Here is a 16,908-nt window from a genome sequence, read left to right on the forward strand (position 1 = left end):
ATTGCTGAATAATCCTACTAGATCAGAAAATTGTGGAAAATTTTAACAATTAAAATCAGAAAATCTAAAATCAAAGAATGGCTAAAGAACTTATACAGCCATTACATACAATTATGGACGATTATTTGTGGACAATTATGCAGCCATCACAAACAAGTTATATGTACCTGCAATTAACCTGGAGGGACTTCCACATATCTTGTTAACTCTAAAAAAATTTAAATGCAGCTATAATTGGTCAAAGTACATTAATCTTTAAAGACCATGATAACTTCCACCTTTCCAATGCTCTCAGAACTGCTAATTAAAATAACAAAATGAGTAAAGTTTAACACTAAAAGAAAATGACCCATCATTATTTACACAACGCTAGATTAGCCAACACTAAATCTTTAAATGTGAAACTGTGTGATTACAACTAGCTAGGTTCAAACACCTGAAATATGTTTTTAAAACGTTTTATGTAAATGGTCAATTGTATTACATCAAAATAAGTTTTTCAGATCTCATATAATTTTATTTAGCTTTTGTTTAAAATCATAATGATGAAGTTTAAGAAAAATCTCTCCAAGTGTGGCCTCTATTATTTGAGAAGAAGAACACGGGAGACTTGGAGAGAGTGGAGGACGAGGAAGGAGGGCAGACAGGATTGTGGGTAACTGTCAGAACACTGAAGACAGAAGTTGGGGTTATGAAAATGACTGTGCATAAAGTAATGGAGATTAATAACCACCTTCAAATAATATGCTTCAGGAGTATATGAAATTCTGATGTTAAGATAAAATTTTATGTTTTAAATTGCTACCAAGGGGTATGAGTAATATTATAGTCATACAACCTATATTAAGTCCCCACTTTTCTTTAAATGCTGCCCCCCCCAAAAAAAAAGCTACAAATTCTCATATGAACAGCTTCCAGAGACAATATGTTTTAGTAACAGGGAAAAAAATATAAATGCCTGAATTTATGGGGGGGGGGGTCGGGGTATAGGCTGCCAAAGGGATCAAGTTCATACTATCATATTCCATGGTTCTACCTGCTTAGATCTGGTTCATCTACAAGAAGGTCATAGGCTCAGGAGAGATGCAACACAGCAGTATCTCAATCCATCAACCTCCACAGTTGGAAGACTGAACAATGGAAATGGGAGTCACTCTGAAGCTAAGACATCTGCAATATCTACAGGAGGGAAGAGGTCAATTAACACAATTATATTCCCTCTGCCAACAGAGTCTTTTACGCTTCCACACTCACCCCCACCAAGAAAAGCCACCTGAAAGTTCAACTTCCAGAGCAGGGGAAGAACCCCTAAACTTGGAAATTCTCCTACAAATTCACTGAGGGCAGAGGGAGTGACCCAAAAAGAGCGAGGAGGTGACAAAACAATGCTCCAGAGGAGGCATCCTGATGCCCACAGACAATTTATTTCTTGCTTAACCTTACCCACCACCCAGTCCTATTTCCTCCTCTATATTTTCCTTGTAGCCTACACACCCAAACATGCATCAATGCTATATAACTACTCACATCTGGAAAAAAATACAGCTTAGCATTTTCTAATGAGGTATAAGTGGATTGCACAGTGATGAATACCAAGAAATCTGCATTTGCTGGCGTAAAGCATAACTAGAATTTTTCACCAGGCTTGCAATAAATGGGAAGCAATTCTGAGCACCAAGCAATCAAGTACTATGTAGGGAGCTTCATATCATCTCATTTAATTGTCACAAAAACCCACTTTCAAACAGATCGTGCCCAAAGACACATCTAACAGATGAGGTGAAATTTTAACCAAAATGTTTGACTCCAAAGCCAACCGAAACTTTTTAATTTCCCACACACCCTAAACTCTTCTAAAAAAAGGGGTGGAAAAAAAGATAAAAAGCCCTTCACTACTTATAGATTCTCCCTTCTACAATAGTCACAGTCACATACATTCTACAGAAACCAAGAGTCCTGATAAATTATCCAAATTACTTATTTTGAAATAAGAAACTGGGGTCAAGAAGGGCAAAAAGAAAGACTTCCTTCCCAAAACTAGACTTTACTGAATCGTCATAGAAAATGCAGCCAGCAATTATGATTTGCTATCAGAAAAGAATTTTAGAGGCGGGACCCTGGTTCTGATGAACATGTTTGCTTCTCTGCCTCCCAATGCTAAGATCCTAATATGAAAAATACACATCTGCTTCAGGAGAATGGTTTTAAAACATTCATTGACTGTGTGCACTGCTGCAAAAAAACAAACAGAAAACACCCAGACCCTAACTGTAGGAAAGTTTTTTAATTCTTACAAATATCAACATATAAGCTAATTTACTATGTTGCCTCAGTACTGCATTGGTTCTCACTCTTCCTTTACTGAAAAAGATTTTTGCTTTTTAAAACTTCAAATATTAATACAATCTTTCACAAATTTAAAAATTTGAACTCTGACCTCACAGCTATTACTATTCTATGAATGAAATTAGACTGTACAGCTGAAAATTGAGCCCACTGATCCATGTTAACTACTTCCTTAATACAACAAATTAAAAAGCTCAAGAAATTCTGGGCCAGAAAGTCTATTAAAGACATTTTTAGAGGGATGAGTCATATTACCATCTGGATTAAATGAACTTTCAATTCGCAACTAGGAAATGTGATGAGGAAATAATAGTTTGGTCTCTTCAAGAAAACTATGAGGCTTATACTTATTCTAACCTCAGAAAATAAGATTTTGACCCTAAAGACATATATTGGAAGGGAGGGAGGAAGAAAGGGAAGGAAAGAAAGAGAAAAGGGGAGAAAGGGAGGAAGAAAGGAGGGAGGAAAATTCAAGTCTTTGCCATAAATATAAATTAAAAACTGAAAAGCAGTTAAAAAAAATTTCTTATTTAAAATTGTGTCAAAAAAAAAAACCCTAGGAATAAATTAACCAGTCTCCCAAGGCAAATGAAATAAAAGCAAAAATAAACAAATGGAATCTAGTTAAATACTTTCACACAGCAAAGGAAACCATAAATAAAAAGATAACCTACAGAATGGGAGAAGATATTTGCAACGATGAGACTGACAAGGTGTTAATATCCATAATATACAAACAGCTATACAAACAGCTCATAAGGCGCAATACCAAAAAAACCCCAAACAACCCAATCAAAAAATGGGCAGAAGACATTTCTCCAAAGAAGACATACAGCTGGCCAACAGGCACATGAAAAGATGCTCAACACCACCAATTAGTAGAGAAATGCAAATCAAAACTACAATGAGGTATCACCTCACACCTGTCAGAATGGCTACCATCAAAGAGTCCACAAATAACAAATGCTGGAGAGGGTGTGAAATATTCCTACACTGTCAGTGGGAATATATCAATAATTTGTTGCAGCCATTATGGAAAACAGTATGGAGGTTCCTTAAAAAACTAAAAATAGAGCTGCAATATGATCCAGCAATTCCACTCCTGGGCATATATCCGGAAAAGATGAAAACTCTAATTCAAAAAGATACATGCACCCCAATGTTCACAGCAGCACCATTTACAATAGCCAAAACACAGAAGCAACCTAAATGTCCACTGACAGAAGAATGGGTAAAGAATATGTCATATATATATATATATATATATATATATACACATACATACACAATAGAATACTACTCAGCCATAAAAAAGAATGAAATATTGCCATTTGCAGAAACATGGATGGATCTAGAGAATATCTTACTAAGTGGAGTAAGTCAAACAGAGAAAGACAAATATCATAGGTATCACTTATATGTGGAATCTTAAAAAAAAAAAACACAAACGAGCTTACTTACGAAACAGAAATAGACCTGCAGACACAGAAAACAAATTTATGGTTACCAAAGGGGAAAGGGGAGAAGGGATAAATTAGGCATTTGGGATTAACATACACACATTACCATATATAAAATAGATAACAAGGACCTACTGTATAGTACAGGAAACTATACTCAATATTTTGTAATAACCTATAAAGGAAAAGAATCTGGAAAAGTATATATATATTCTTTACATGTATAACTGAGTAGGTATATTCTTTATACATACATAAATGAATTCTTATATATATATTCTTTATATATATAAAAACTGAATCACTGTGCTGTACACCTGAAACTAACACAACATTGAAAACCAACTATACTTCAAAAAAAAAAATGTTCAGCCTTCTCAAAGGGTAAAAATAATAATAATAATACAAATGGATCTATACAAAACAGAAACAGATTCACAGGTGTAGAAAACAAACTTATGGTTACCAAAGGGGAAGTGGGGGGAGAAAAAATTAGGAGTATGGGATTAAAAGCTACAAAGTACTATATATAAAATAGATAACCAACAAGGATTTACTGTATAGCACAAAGAACTACATTCAATATCTTATAATAACCTATAACAGAAAGTAATCTGAAAATACAGATAAATGTCTGAAAACTTTTATTCCATTTTCCTTTTCTAAATAAAATCCAAGCCAAACGTTCTTTCAAAAAATAAAAAATGCTGGGTCCTGGCATAAAATTAAACAAGAAACAAAGAAATTAGGCAAGGAAATTTATACCTTTTTCTGCTTGTTACAGAACAAGGATTTTAAACAAATTCATGCACAAGAATACACAAATACACACCTACACCAGTCTCAGCTCTGCAACCAATTACTATGAGTCCTTGTCCAAGTCACTAAATCCTAATTTGCTTACCATTAATGTTGACGGAATTCAACTAGACCTATTTCAAGGCTATATTCTATTGATGTAAAGGACTCCCAGACTGATTTAGAAGTACTGACAACCATCAAACACTGGAGATTTAAATGCCCTGAGGAACCCATTTCTGTCTCCTTTATAAGGTACATCCCTCTCCTTTTGGGGGTGAAGGGAAAAGGGGTAGGGAAAGAGTTCCCTGCTTAAAAACACACACACACAAATGCACATACACACACAAAGAAAAAACACTCAACGAGAAGACTTCTAAAACTCCATTTCAAAAATTCTAACATTTTCGGGACTTTCCTGGTGGTCCAGTGGTTGAGACTTTGCCTTCCAATGCAGGGGGTGCAGGTTCAATCCCTGGTCGGGGAGCTAGGATCACACATGCCTCCCAGCCATAAAAACAGAAGCAATATTATAACAAATTCAATAAAGACTTTAAAAATGGTCCACTTCAAAAAAAAAATTCTAACATTTTCTAATCAGATTGCCTCCATGGTGAGAAAAAGAAGAGTTGCAAGAAAGGGGTAGGGAAAGCCTTTACTTCCTTTTCATTTCGAATCACGTGAACGTACTATCTTAACAACAAAAGTACTTTTTAACATATATATAGTCTAAAGATGATACGGGTGATCTGTGAGATTGTGCTGGTGTTGGACAGACTGATCCAACAAAGAGGAGAGGGGTTCAGATCTGGGTTAAGTTTCCCACCATGTAAAGGAGAAGTAACTGCTCAAACCAAGACACACACACACACACACACACACACACACACACACACACACACACACACACACACACACACACACACACACACACACACACACACACACACACACACACACACACACACACACACACACACACACACCAGTTTTAATGCATTGGCAAAATGTGGTTTCATACATTCATCCTGACCTCTCACATCTATGTCTATTTGGCTAAAAGAACGAGTCAAGTACCCCAGAAAAGGAAACTGCCGGATGATGCTCCCTTACATAGGTAAATGTATAAACCTGAGGTCCACACAAAAGAAGCAGTAAAGTGGTCTTTTTACCCATTAGAATGTCCTTTCACTCTTCCTTAGGGTTGCCAGATTTAACAAATAAGAATACAAGATGCCCAGTTAAAGCTGAATTTCAGTTAAACAACACATTTCAGTGTACATATGTCCGTGCAATATCTGGGACATACAGTAAACCATTATTCAACATTTATCTGAAATTCAGCTTTAACTAAGTGCCTGGTATTTTATATGGCAACCCTACTCCCATCCCCAATCCACCACAAAGTGGGAAAATTGGGATGACCAACTACACTAGTTTGCCGGGGACTTCAGGGTTTCCTGGTACACAGGACTTTTCAGTACTAAAACCAGGGAAGTTCCAGGAAAACCAGAATGAGCTAGTCACCCTAAAATTAATTTCACCAAGTAAGCAAACCAATTATAGCCTGGGCTCCACCACTAGTTAAGTCTGATGTTTTATTAATGAAATAACTTTTCTGTACCTTATTTCCCCATATGTACAAAATGTAAAGTGCGGTAGATAAAAGGGACTCTGGAAAAATGCAAAGGCATGTAAATGCTAATTATCAGCATAGCTGGTTTGGGTACAAAGTTCTTTTTCATGTGGAGCTTCAAAGCAGACAGGTACTTGTTTCACTTATATACTTTTTACATGACCTACTGAAGGTTCTATTCCTTGCAACACTGGTTTGATTGCACACAGAAACTGTTCCAACAGACCTGCTCCTTTCAGAACTAAGGCTACGCTGTGGGTTTGATGCTGGCCCCCCACGTTCTCGCTGTATAACATGGGACAAGTCTCGCTGTATAACATGGGACAAGTCGCTGTATAACATGGGACAAGTCAATTTACACCCCCAAGCTTCAGGTTCACTGTACAACTGGGGTGATAACAAATACCTCACAAAACTCCTTTGGGGAAAAAACAAGAGAAGTGAAAGCATTCTTCATAAATTACAAAATACAATGTATGTTTTAGTAGCACTTTTAATTTGTTTATACGAAACTATGGATACCAATATCAATATTTTTATCTTGATAATTTCTTATACCCCCCTGATTCTGAAGGTACTGAAGTCAATTCAGCTGTACTCTGGCTCCACAGCCTAAGCTCTCAGTAAAAGACTGGGTTTTTGTTTTTTGTTTTTTTTGGCTGCGTTCTTCGTTGCTGCACGTGGGCTTCCTCTAGCTGTGGCGAGCAGGGGCTACTCTTTGTCGCGGTGTGCGGGCTTCTCATTGCGGTGGCTTCTCTTTGTTGCGGAGCACGGGCTCTAGGCACACAAGCTTCAGTAGTCGTGGCACACGGGCTCAGTAGTTGTGGCTCGTGGGCTCTAGAGTTCAGGCTCAGTAGTTGTGGTGCACGGGCTTAGCTGCTTCGCGGAGTGTGGGATCTTCCCGGACCAGGGCTCGAACCCGCGTCCCCTGCATTGGCAGGCGGATTCTTAACCACGGAGCCACCAGGAAAGTCCCAACACACTGGGTTTGACACTTTGCTCTACTACTTACGAAATGTCACCTTAGGTAAATTACCTTTCTAAGCTTTAGTTCCCTCATCTGTAAAATGTGGAGAATAATATCTGTATCACATAAACAGTTAATACATGTAAAGAATATAACAACTGTCTCATAATAAGCACTCAAGTCTCAGCTGCTATTATTATTGATTAAATAAAGATTCAAAGGTAAGAAGAAGCTGAAACCATATATACATCCATGAAGTCCCTTATAAAATAGTAAGCAAAAATAATGACGCTTAACACATCTTGTATTTGGAATTGGTACTAGTCCATTGAGCCTCCTTAGCTAGCCAGTCAGTTTTGGGAATTTCTCTCCATGAGCTTTAGTTAGATGATTACAAATTTATGTTTAAGAAAATACATATACTAATATTTTTTCCTCACGTCTAGTACTCCATGCAAAAATTTTAAGTCCTTGGATTTTACAACACAGAACTATTGAATCCCACTCCCTGGATCCCACTCCAGTCCCAAAGGTAGAGAATACACGTGGAACACAACTCAGGACCAACTCTGTTTAACCAGTTCAACTTACACAGCCCCCATACACCTAAAGAATATGATCCTCAACAAGTTTCCCTAACTCTCAGGGGTTTAGGTCCACCCTTAACCACCTCATACCTGGACCCAGCAACACAAAGGGAAGTACTAAGAGGTGGCTCTAGAGTCCATTCATCTATCTCATTATCGTGTGGTTGTTCACCAAACAGTTCCCGCCCAGACAAACACACATACACAAGCCCCAGGTTCAGGGTTCTGAATCATTTTGCCTCAACTTCCTCGTCTATGGGAAAGCCTACCCTTACTCTGCTTTCTACTTACCTTCCCAAGACATATACCCTCCTCTTATTATATCCAAAAGAAGTGATAATGAAATTCTCTATACAAAAGTACAGCTTTCTACATTAGAATTTTGTTCAAGGTTGATTCATTGAGAATTTTGTTCAAGGTTGATTCATTGAAGGGGAATGGGGAGAATGGCATGTTAGTCACTATTACATTACCCAAATGGCAGGGCAGAGAAACCAAACTTAGGACACCTACTTACTAGCATTGTTTTGACATTATTAACAATACTTAACCAGTAAGTACTAACCAGCCAAGAACTGAATTCCTTGACTATATTAAAACATATATTAAATAGGACTATTTCCCCTTTAGGACTATTCCTTATTTATTCCAGTGATCTCACACAAAATGGCTAATGAGGGCCAATTATATAAACATTTCAGGAGAACATGAACTATTAAATTATATAATGACATCAGCTTGGCTGGTTGGTACTTGAGGGTCTTTATAATTCCAACTCAATCCAGCTAAGTGCTATATATAGTATTACACGAACCCATACCTAGGATAGTAAACAGATGGCCTAATGTTTTTTTTGCGGGGGCCCCACAACGTGCGGCTTGTGGGATCTTAGTTCCCCGACCAGGGATCGACCCTGGGCCCTCCGCAGTGAAAGCAGAGAGTCCTAACCACTGGACCACCAAGGAATTCCCCAGATGGCCTAATTTTTAAGTGAAGGTTGATTTAGCTGTATTAACAATTTCCCTTTTGAACTTACCTATTTTCTTCCCTAGAGTAAAATTTAAAATAAAATTAAAGAAAATTCAAAGGCTTAATAGTTCCAAACATATGAAATATGTCAGCAAACTAAATGTGCTTATAATGAGCAAAGTATGCACGTCTGAGAAAAGAAAGCGCTTCAGGTAAGTTTAGCCTTTAGGAATATGAAGAGATTCAAGTGTCTAAATTAAGATTGTCAGGATAATTTAATCTAAGATAATTTTAAAATGCTTCTAGTAAAAAAGAAAAAAATAATAAAATGCTAGAATAATTTTGCAATCTAAATTCTACTGAAAACTATCCAGTCTGACTCTATACCTGTTCTTTCAATTCCAAGGATTTATAAATTGTTCAGTAAGATTCTTTAGATATTTCCTGTTTCACCTCCTTACCCCAAAAGCCCTTCTTATCTAAATTTTGGCATATCAGTTAAAATCAAACTTAAGAAAAAGCAAATAACATATATAATTAGACATTATAAGTACACTGTGGAAATACACAGAACTGGATGAATGACCTGTATCACAACATTACATCAACTTCATTATTTATACTATCTGAATGATAGCTAAGAATAAGGTTTAAACATTCAACTACTTCCTTTAGTCAATAGTCTTTTACTTGTATTTTATTCATGATTTTTTCCCTGTTTAATTTACATAAAATATTTTCTTCTTTGCATAAATCCTCAATTATTTTACCATTAATAAAGTTTTATCTAAACAGGTTTCAAAATCAAAGCTACTAAGATAAAGCGTTGTCTTCCCACTCCTCTCCACCACTCTCCGATGTGCTCAGTTTTCTGGCCTCTGCAGTTTTTCCATCAATGTTCAAAAACTAGATTGTGTTTTAAAAATAGAAGGTGTTAAAAAAAGGAATCCACCTTCAATACCTATGAACAGTATTTGGCCTGACTCTAAGAAACCTTTTCGTGTTACACCAAGGGAGTGGCAAAACCGCTGCTGTCCCCATCTCCTTGCAAACTTATAATATGCATCATTTTCACTGAAATACAAATGAAAATACTCTGAATAATTTCTCTCTACTGCACGACTAAACGCACAAAGTAACACTTTCTGCTACCAGCTGAATATGGACTACTGGATCAAGTAAGTGATGAAATCCTGAAGGCCATCAAAACTTGTCTACTCTATAAAATATTTAAGTATGAATCACTAGAATCATGGATAGAATTTCCCTTTTTTTAATCAGTATAACTGAACATCAAGAAAAAGAGTAATCAACTTGCTGTGAATCTGTAACATAGATTTAAAACACTACTGAATAGCAATGATAATGAATCTAAATTTATTCACATACAATTCTACTTGTTAATATTCTCTTTTAAATTCTACATGTCATTTTTTGGGGGGACTACTAATAAGTAGCATTAAAATAAAACCCAAATCAAAATCTGCTTCTCCAAACTTCTTAAGGAGTTTTAAATGCTTCAATCTAACAACTACACAAAGGATATGCACACAAGTGAATCAGGTCAATTTTTACATCATATCTTAAGTCACAAAACTTCTGAATATGAGTAGTTCCCAAATGTGAAGAGGTGGAGTTCTAAGTTTTATAATTCAAGACACTGGATTTCTCAAATAGTCCATGAAATTCTATTTACTTCATAATACAGTTAGCCTACATAAAATGATGAATTTCTTTTCCTCTTTTTGGATACCTGATCAAGTCTAGGCAAAATTATGAGAGACAAAGTTACCTTTGTCACTCTGCCACAGCACTTTTTTCTCCATGCACTGTTTCCCTCCCCCACCCTAAACAGATGGACTAAACTTCCAAAACCACTTCTTTCTCTACCCCAATCTAGCTGACCCTCAATAAAGGCAACACTAATTGCAGTCATTTATATAAATGCTTTACTCTTTAATACCTGTTGTTCAGTACACAGTAAATTAACCTTGCGATTTTAATTTCAATGTAAATCTAAACTATGTTGATCTGTTCTTAGCTAGAAATTTGAAGTTTGGGGTTTCCAAACAATTTCCCTTTTATGTTCGCTAAAAGAAATTTGTAGAGAAAATAACAGTGTTCCAATATATTTAGTCACTTCAAAGCATTCTTCATTTAGCCAAGTATATCGCTCAAGAAGATGTAGGCAAAGAAATGTCTAAAGTAAAACAAAGGCACACCAATGGGCAAGGTATTCGCCTTTCTCCATCATACCTGCTTCATTAAAAGATGGTAACCTTGGATATGCACGTAAAAAGTCTAGAAGGACACACTCCAAATTGGTAAGGGGTAACCTCTAGCAAAAGAAACAGGGGACAGGGAAGATTCCTTTTACTTACACACTCTTATACTGTTTACAGTTTTTAGTAATAAACATTCTTCATGTAATTTCTTAAAATCAGTAGAAAATATAAAATCAGTAAACTCAGCAGTTGTGGGCAAAGATTCTGAAATGATCTTCTGAAATAGAAGATAAATGTCAACAATCATGATTCTAAGAGATAAAACGCTTATTGCTCTTATATTTGCAAAGCACTTAAACAACATAGACTCTTCCTTATAACGGTTCTAACCAACTTTACCCTCACTTCTCAGAATGCTAAAAACTTCCTGGACACATGATCCTTAAATTCTTGCCCCAAAATTTCACAAACTCTAATTCACTTCACAAGTCACAGTAAGTAAAGAATAAAACTATGCTATATTTTACCCCATGACAACTAATTAACAGGAAGATCTTGCTACAGGTTAACAAAAACTCCACTGGTGGACATGTGCGGATGCAGTGGGCGCAGGCGCGGGCATACGACGTCTATAGCCCATGTGAAGCCAGGTCTTCCGGCACTTGAGGATCCACGGAAGGCGAGTTTTTGAACGCCTACAATGCAATGGCATTCATTTCACTTTCTAAACCTGATAACCAGGTGGTAGAAGATATGCTTGCTCTTCAGGGCACAGTTCATCCAGGTGGCTGACAGAGTCTTGGTGCCCCAGCTGAGTGCCAAGCCTGAGCCTCTGAGGTGGGAGAGCCGAGTTCAGGACACTGGTCCACCAGAGACCTCCGAGCTCCACATAACATCAAATAGCGAAAGCTCTGCCAGAGATCTCCATCTCGATGCTAAGACCCAGCTCCGCTCAATGACCAGCAAGCTACACTGCTGGACACTCCATGCCAAACAACTAGCAAGACAGGAACACAGCCCCATCCATTAGCACAGAGGCTACCTAAAATCACAGTAAGTTCACAGACACCGCAAAACACACCACCAGACATGGTCCTGCCTACCAGAAAGACAAGATCCAGCCTCATCCACCAGAACAAAGGCACCAGTCTCCTCCACCAGGAAGCCTACACAACCCACTGAACCAACCTTACCCACTGGGGACAGACACCAAAAACAACGGGAACTACCAACTTGCAGCCTGCAAAAAGGAGCCCCCAAGCGAGGAAAGTTAAGCAAAATGAGAAACAGAGAAATACAAAGCAGATGAAGGAGCAAGGTAAAAACCCACCAGACCAAACAAATGAAGAGAAAATAGGCAGTCTACCTGAAAAAGAATTCAGAGTAATGAGAGTAACAATGATCCAAAATCTTGGAAACACAATGGACAAAATATAAGAAACATTTAACAAGGACCCAGAAGAACTAAAGAGCAAACAAACAATGATGAACAACACAAAAAAATGAAATTAAAAATTCTCTAGAAGGAATCAATAGCAGAATAACTAAGGCAGAAGAATGGGTAAGTGACCTGGAAGATAAAATACTGGAAATAACTACTGCAGAGCATAATAGAGAAAACAGAATGAAAAGAATTAAGGACAGTCTCAGAGACCTCTGGGACAACATTAAACGCACCAACATTCGAATTACAAGAGTCCCAGAAGAAGAGATAAAAAAAAGAGACTGAGAAAATATATGAAGAGGTTACAATTGAAATCTTCCCTAATATGGGAAAGGAAATAATCAAGTCCAAGAAGCACAGAGAGTCCCATATAGGATAAATCCAAGGAGAAACATGCCAAGACCATATTAATCAAACTATCAAAAATTAAATAGCAAGAAAAAATATTAAAAGCAGCAAGAGAAAAGCAACAAATAACATACAAGGGAATCCCCATAAGGTTAACAGCTGATCTTTCAGCAGAAAATCTGTAAGCCAGAAGGGAATGGCAGGACATATGTAAACTGACGAAAGAGAAAAACCTACAACTAAGATCACTCTACCACGCAAGAATCTCATTCAGATTCGACAGAGAAATTAAAACCTTTACAGACAAGCAAAAGCTAAGAGAATTCAGCACCACCAAACCAGCTTTACAACAAATGCTAAAGGAACTTCTCTAGGCAGGAAACACAAGAGAAGGAAAAGACCTACAATAACAAACCCAAACAATTAAGAAAATGGTAAGAGGAACACACATATCAATAATTACCTTAAATGTAAATGGATTAAATGCTCCAACCAAAAGACATAGACTGACTAAATGGATACAAAAACAAGACCATGTATATGCTGTCTACAAGAGACCCACAGCAGACCTAGGGACACGTACAGACTGAAAGTGAGGGGATGGAAAAAGATATTCCATGCAAATGGACATCAAAAGAAAGCTGGAGTAGCAATTCTCATATCAGACAAAATAGACATTAAAACAAACACTATTACAAGAGACAAAGAAGGACACTACATAATGATCAAGGGATCAATCCAAGAAGATATAACAATTGTAAATATTTATGCACCCAACATAGGAGCACCTCAATACATAAGGCAAATACTAACAGCCATAAAGGGGAAATCGGCAGTAACACATTCATAGTAGGGGACTTTAACACCCCACTTTCACCAATGGACAGATCATCCAAAATGAAAATAAATAAGGAAACACAAGCTTTAAATGATACATTAAACACGATGGACTTAATTGATATTTATAAGACATTCCATCTAAAAACAAAAGAATACAATTTCTTCTCAAGTGCTCATGGAACATTCTCCAGGACAGATCATATCTTGGGTCACAAATCAAGCACTGGTAAATTTAAGAAAACTGAAATCTTATCCAGTATCTTTTCCAACCACAACGCTATGAGACTAGACATCAATTACAGGAAAAAAATCTGTTAAAAAAAAAAAAACACACACACACATGAAGGCTAAACAATACACTAAATAACCAAGAGATCACTGAAGAAATCAAAGAGAAAATCAAAAAATACCTATAAACAAATGACAATGAAAACACGACGAACCAAAACCTATGGGACGCAGCAAAAGCAGTTCTAAGAAGGAAATTTATAGCAATACAATCCCACCTCAAGAAACAAGAAACATCTCAAATAAACAACCTAATCTTAGAGCTAAAGCAATTAGAGAAAGAACAAAAAAAAACCCCAAAGTTAGCACAAGGAAAGAAATCATAAAGATCAGATCAGAAATAAATGAAAAAGAAACGAAGATAACGATAGCAAAGATCAATAAAACTAAAAGCTGGTTCTCTTGAGAAGATGAACAAAATTGATAAACCGTTAGCCAGACTCATCAAGAAAAAAAGGGAGAAGACCCAAATCAATAAAATTAGAAATAAAAAAGGAGAAGTAACAACTGACACTGCAGAAATACAAAGGATCATGAGAGATTACTACAAGTAACTCTATGCCAATAAAATGGACAACCTGGCAGAAATGGACAAATTCTTAGAAAAGCACAACCTTCCCAGACTGAACCAGGAAGAAACAGAAAATATGAAAAGACCAATCACAAACATTGAAACTGAGACTGTGATTAAAAATCTTCCAACAAACAAAAGCCCAGGACCAGATGACTTCATAGGCGAATTCAATCAAACATTTAGAGAAGAGCTAACAGCTATCCTTCTCAAACTCTTCCAAACTATAGCAGAGGGAGGAACACTCCCAAACTCATTCTACGAGGCCACCATCACCCTGATACCAAAATCAGACAAATGTCACAAAAAAAGAAAACTACAGACCAATATCACTGATGAACATAGATGCAAAAATCCTCAACAAAATACTAGCACACAGAATCCAACAGCACATTAAGAGGATCGTACACCATGATCAAGAGCGGTTTATCCCAGGAATGCAAGGATTCTTCAATATACGCAAATCTATCAGTGTGATAAACCATATTAACAAATTGAAGGAGAAAAACCATATGATCATCTCAGTAGATGCAGAAAAAGCTTTTAACAAAATTCAACACCCATTTATGATAAAAACTCTCCAGGAAGTAGGCAAAGAGGGAACTTACCTCAACATAATAAAGGCCATATATGACAAACCCACAGCCAACATTGTTCTCAATGGTGAAAAACTGACACCATTTCCACTAAGATCAAGAACAGGACAAGGTTACCCGCTCTCACCACTCTTACTCAACATAGTTTTGGAAGTTTTAGCCACAGCAATCAGAGAAGAAAAAGAAATAAGAGGAATCCAAATCAGAAAAGAAGAAGTAAAGCTGTCACTGTTTGCAGATGACATGATACTACACATAGAGAATCCCAAAGATGCTACCAGAAAACTACTAGAGCTAATCAATGAATTTGGTAAAGTAGCAGTATAAAAAATTAATGCACAGAAATCTCTTGCATTCCTATGCACTAATGATGAAAAATCTGAAAGTGAAATCAAGAAAACACTCCCATTTACCATTGCAACAAAAAGAATAAAATATCTAGGAATAAACCTAAGGAGACAAAAGACCTGTATGCAGAACACTATAAGACACTGATAAAAGAAATTAAAGATGACACAAACAGGTGGAGAGATATACCATATTCTTGGATTGGAAGAATCAACATTGTGAAAATGACTCTACTACCCAAAGCAATCTACAGATTCAATGCAATCCCTATCAAACTACCACTGGCATTTTTCATAGAACTAGAACAAAAAATTTCACAATTTGTATGGAAACACAAAAGACCCGGAATAGCCAAAGCAATCTTGAGAAAGAAAAATGGAGCTGGAAGAATCAGGCTCCCTGACTTCAGACTATACTACAAAGCTACAGTAATCAAGACAGTATGGTACTGGCACAAAAACAGAAATACTGATCAATGGACCAGGACAGAAAGTCCAGAGATAAACCCACGCACATATGGTTACTTTATCTTTGATAAAGGAGGCAAGAATATACAGTGGAGAAAAAACAGCCTCTTCAATAAGTAGTGCTTGGAAAACTGGACAGCTACCTGTAAAAGAATAAAATTAGAACACTCCCTAACTCCATACACAAAAATAAACTCAAAATGATTAAAGACCTAAATGTAAGGCCAGACACTATAAAAGTCTTAGAGGAAAACATAGGCAGAACATTCTATGACATAAATCAGAGCAAGATCCTTTTTGACCTACCTCCTAGAGAAATGGAAAGAAAAACAAAAATAAACAAATGGGACCTAATGAAACTCCAAAGCTTTTGCACAGCAAAGGAAACCATAAACAAGACCAAAAGACAGCCCTCAGAATGGGAGAAAATATTTTCAAATGAAGCAGCTGACAAAGGATTAATCTCCAAAATTTACAAGCAGCTCATGCAGCTCAATATCAAAACAGCGAACAACCCAATCCAAAAATGGGCAGAAGCCCTAAATAGACATTTCTCCAAAGAAGATATACAGATTGCCAACAAACACATGAAAGAGTGCTCAACTTCATTAATCATTAGAGAAATGCAAATCAAAACTACAATGAGATATCTCACACCAGTCAGAATGGCCATCATCAAAAAATCTAGGAACAATAAATGCTGGAGAGGGTGTGGAGAAAAGGGAACCCTCTTGCACTGCTGCTGGGAATGTAAATTGATACAGCCACTACGGAGAACAGTATGGAAGTTCCTTAAAAAACTAAAAATAGAGCTACCATGTGACCCAGCAATCCCACTACTGGGCATATACCCTAAGAAAACCATAATTCAAAAAGAGTCATGCACCACAATGTTCACTGCAGCTCTATTTACAATAGCCAGGACATGGAAGCAACCTAAGTGTCCATCGACAGATGAATGGATAAAGAAGATGCGGCACATATATACAACGGAATATTACTCAGCCATGAACAGAAA

The 16,908-nt window shown here is 36.8% G+C and overlaps 1 protein-coding gene across 2 annotated transcripts in view; it reads right to left on the reverse strand.

Moving 5' to 3' along the window:
• Positions 1 to 16,908, reverse strand: part of ACSL3 (acyl-CoA synthetase long chain family member 3) — an 82,420-nt gene that overhangs the window by 43,171 nt on the left and 22,341 nt on the right. The window contains exon 1 of one of the 2 annotated variants that reach the window (XM_060151986.1): positions 1,037 to 1,160. The exons of the other annotated variant lie outside the window; for it this stretch is intronic. The gene's annotated coding sequence lies outside the window, so the exon portion shown is untranslated. Of the gene's footprint in view, positions 1 to 1,036; positions 1,161 to 16,908 lie in introns of those variants that run through there. 2 annotated transcript variants of the gene reach the window in all.

Source organism: Lagenorhynchus albirostris, chromosome 6 (assembly GCF_949774975.1).
Source record: "Lagenorhynchus albirostris chromosome 6, mLagAlb1.1, whole genome shotgun sequence".
NCBI lineage: Eukaryota > Metazoa > Chordata > Mammalia > Artiodactyla > Delphinidae > Lagenorhynchus > Lagenorhynchus albirostris.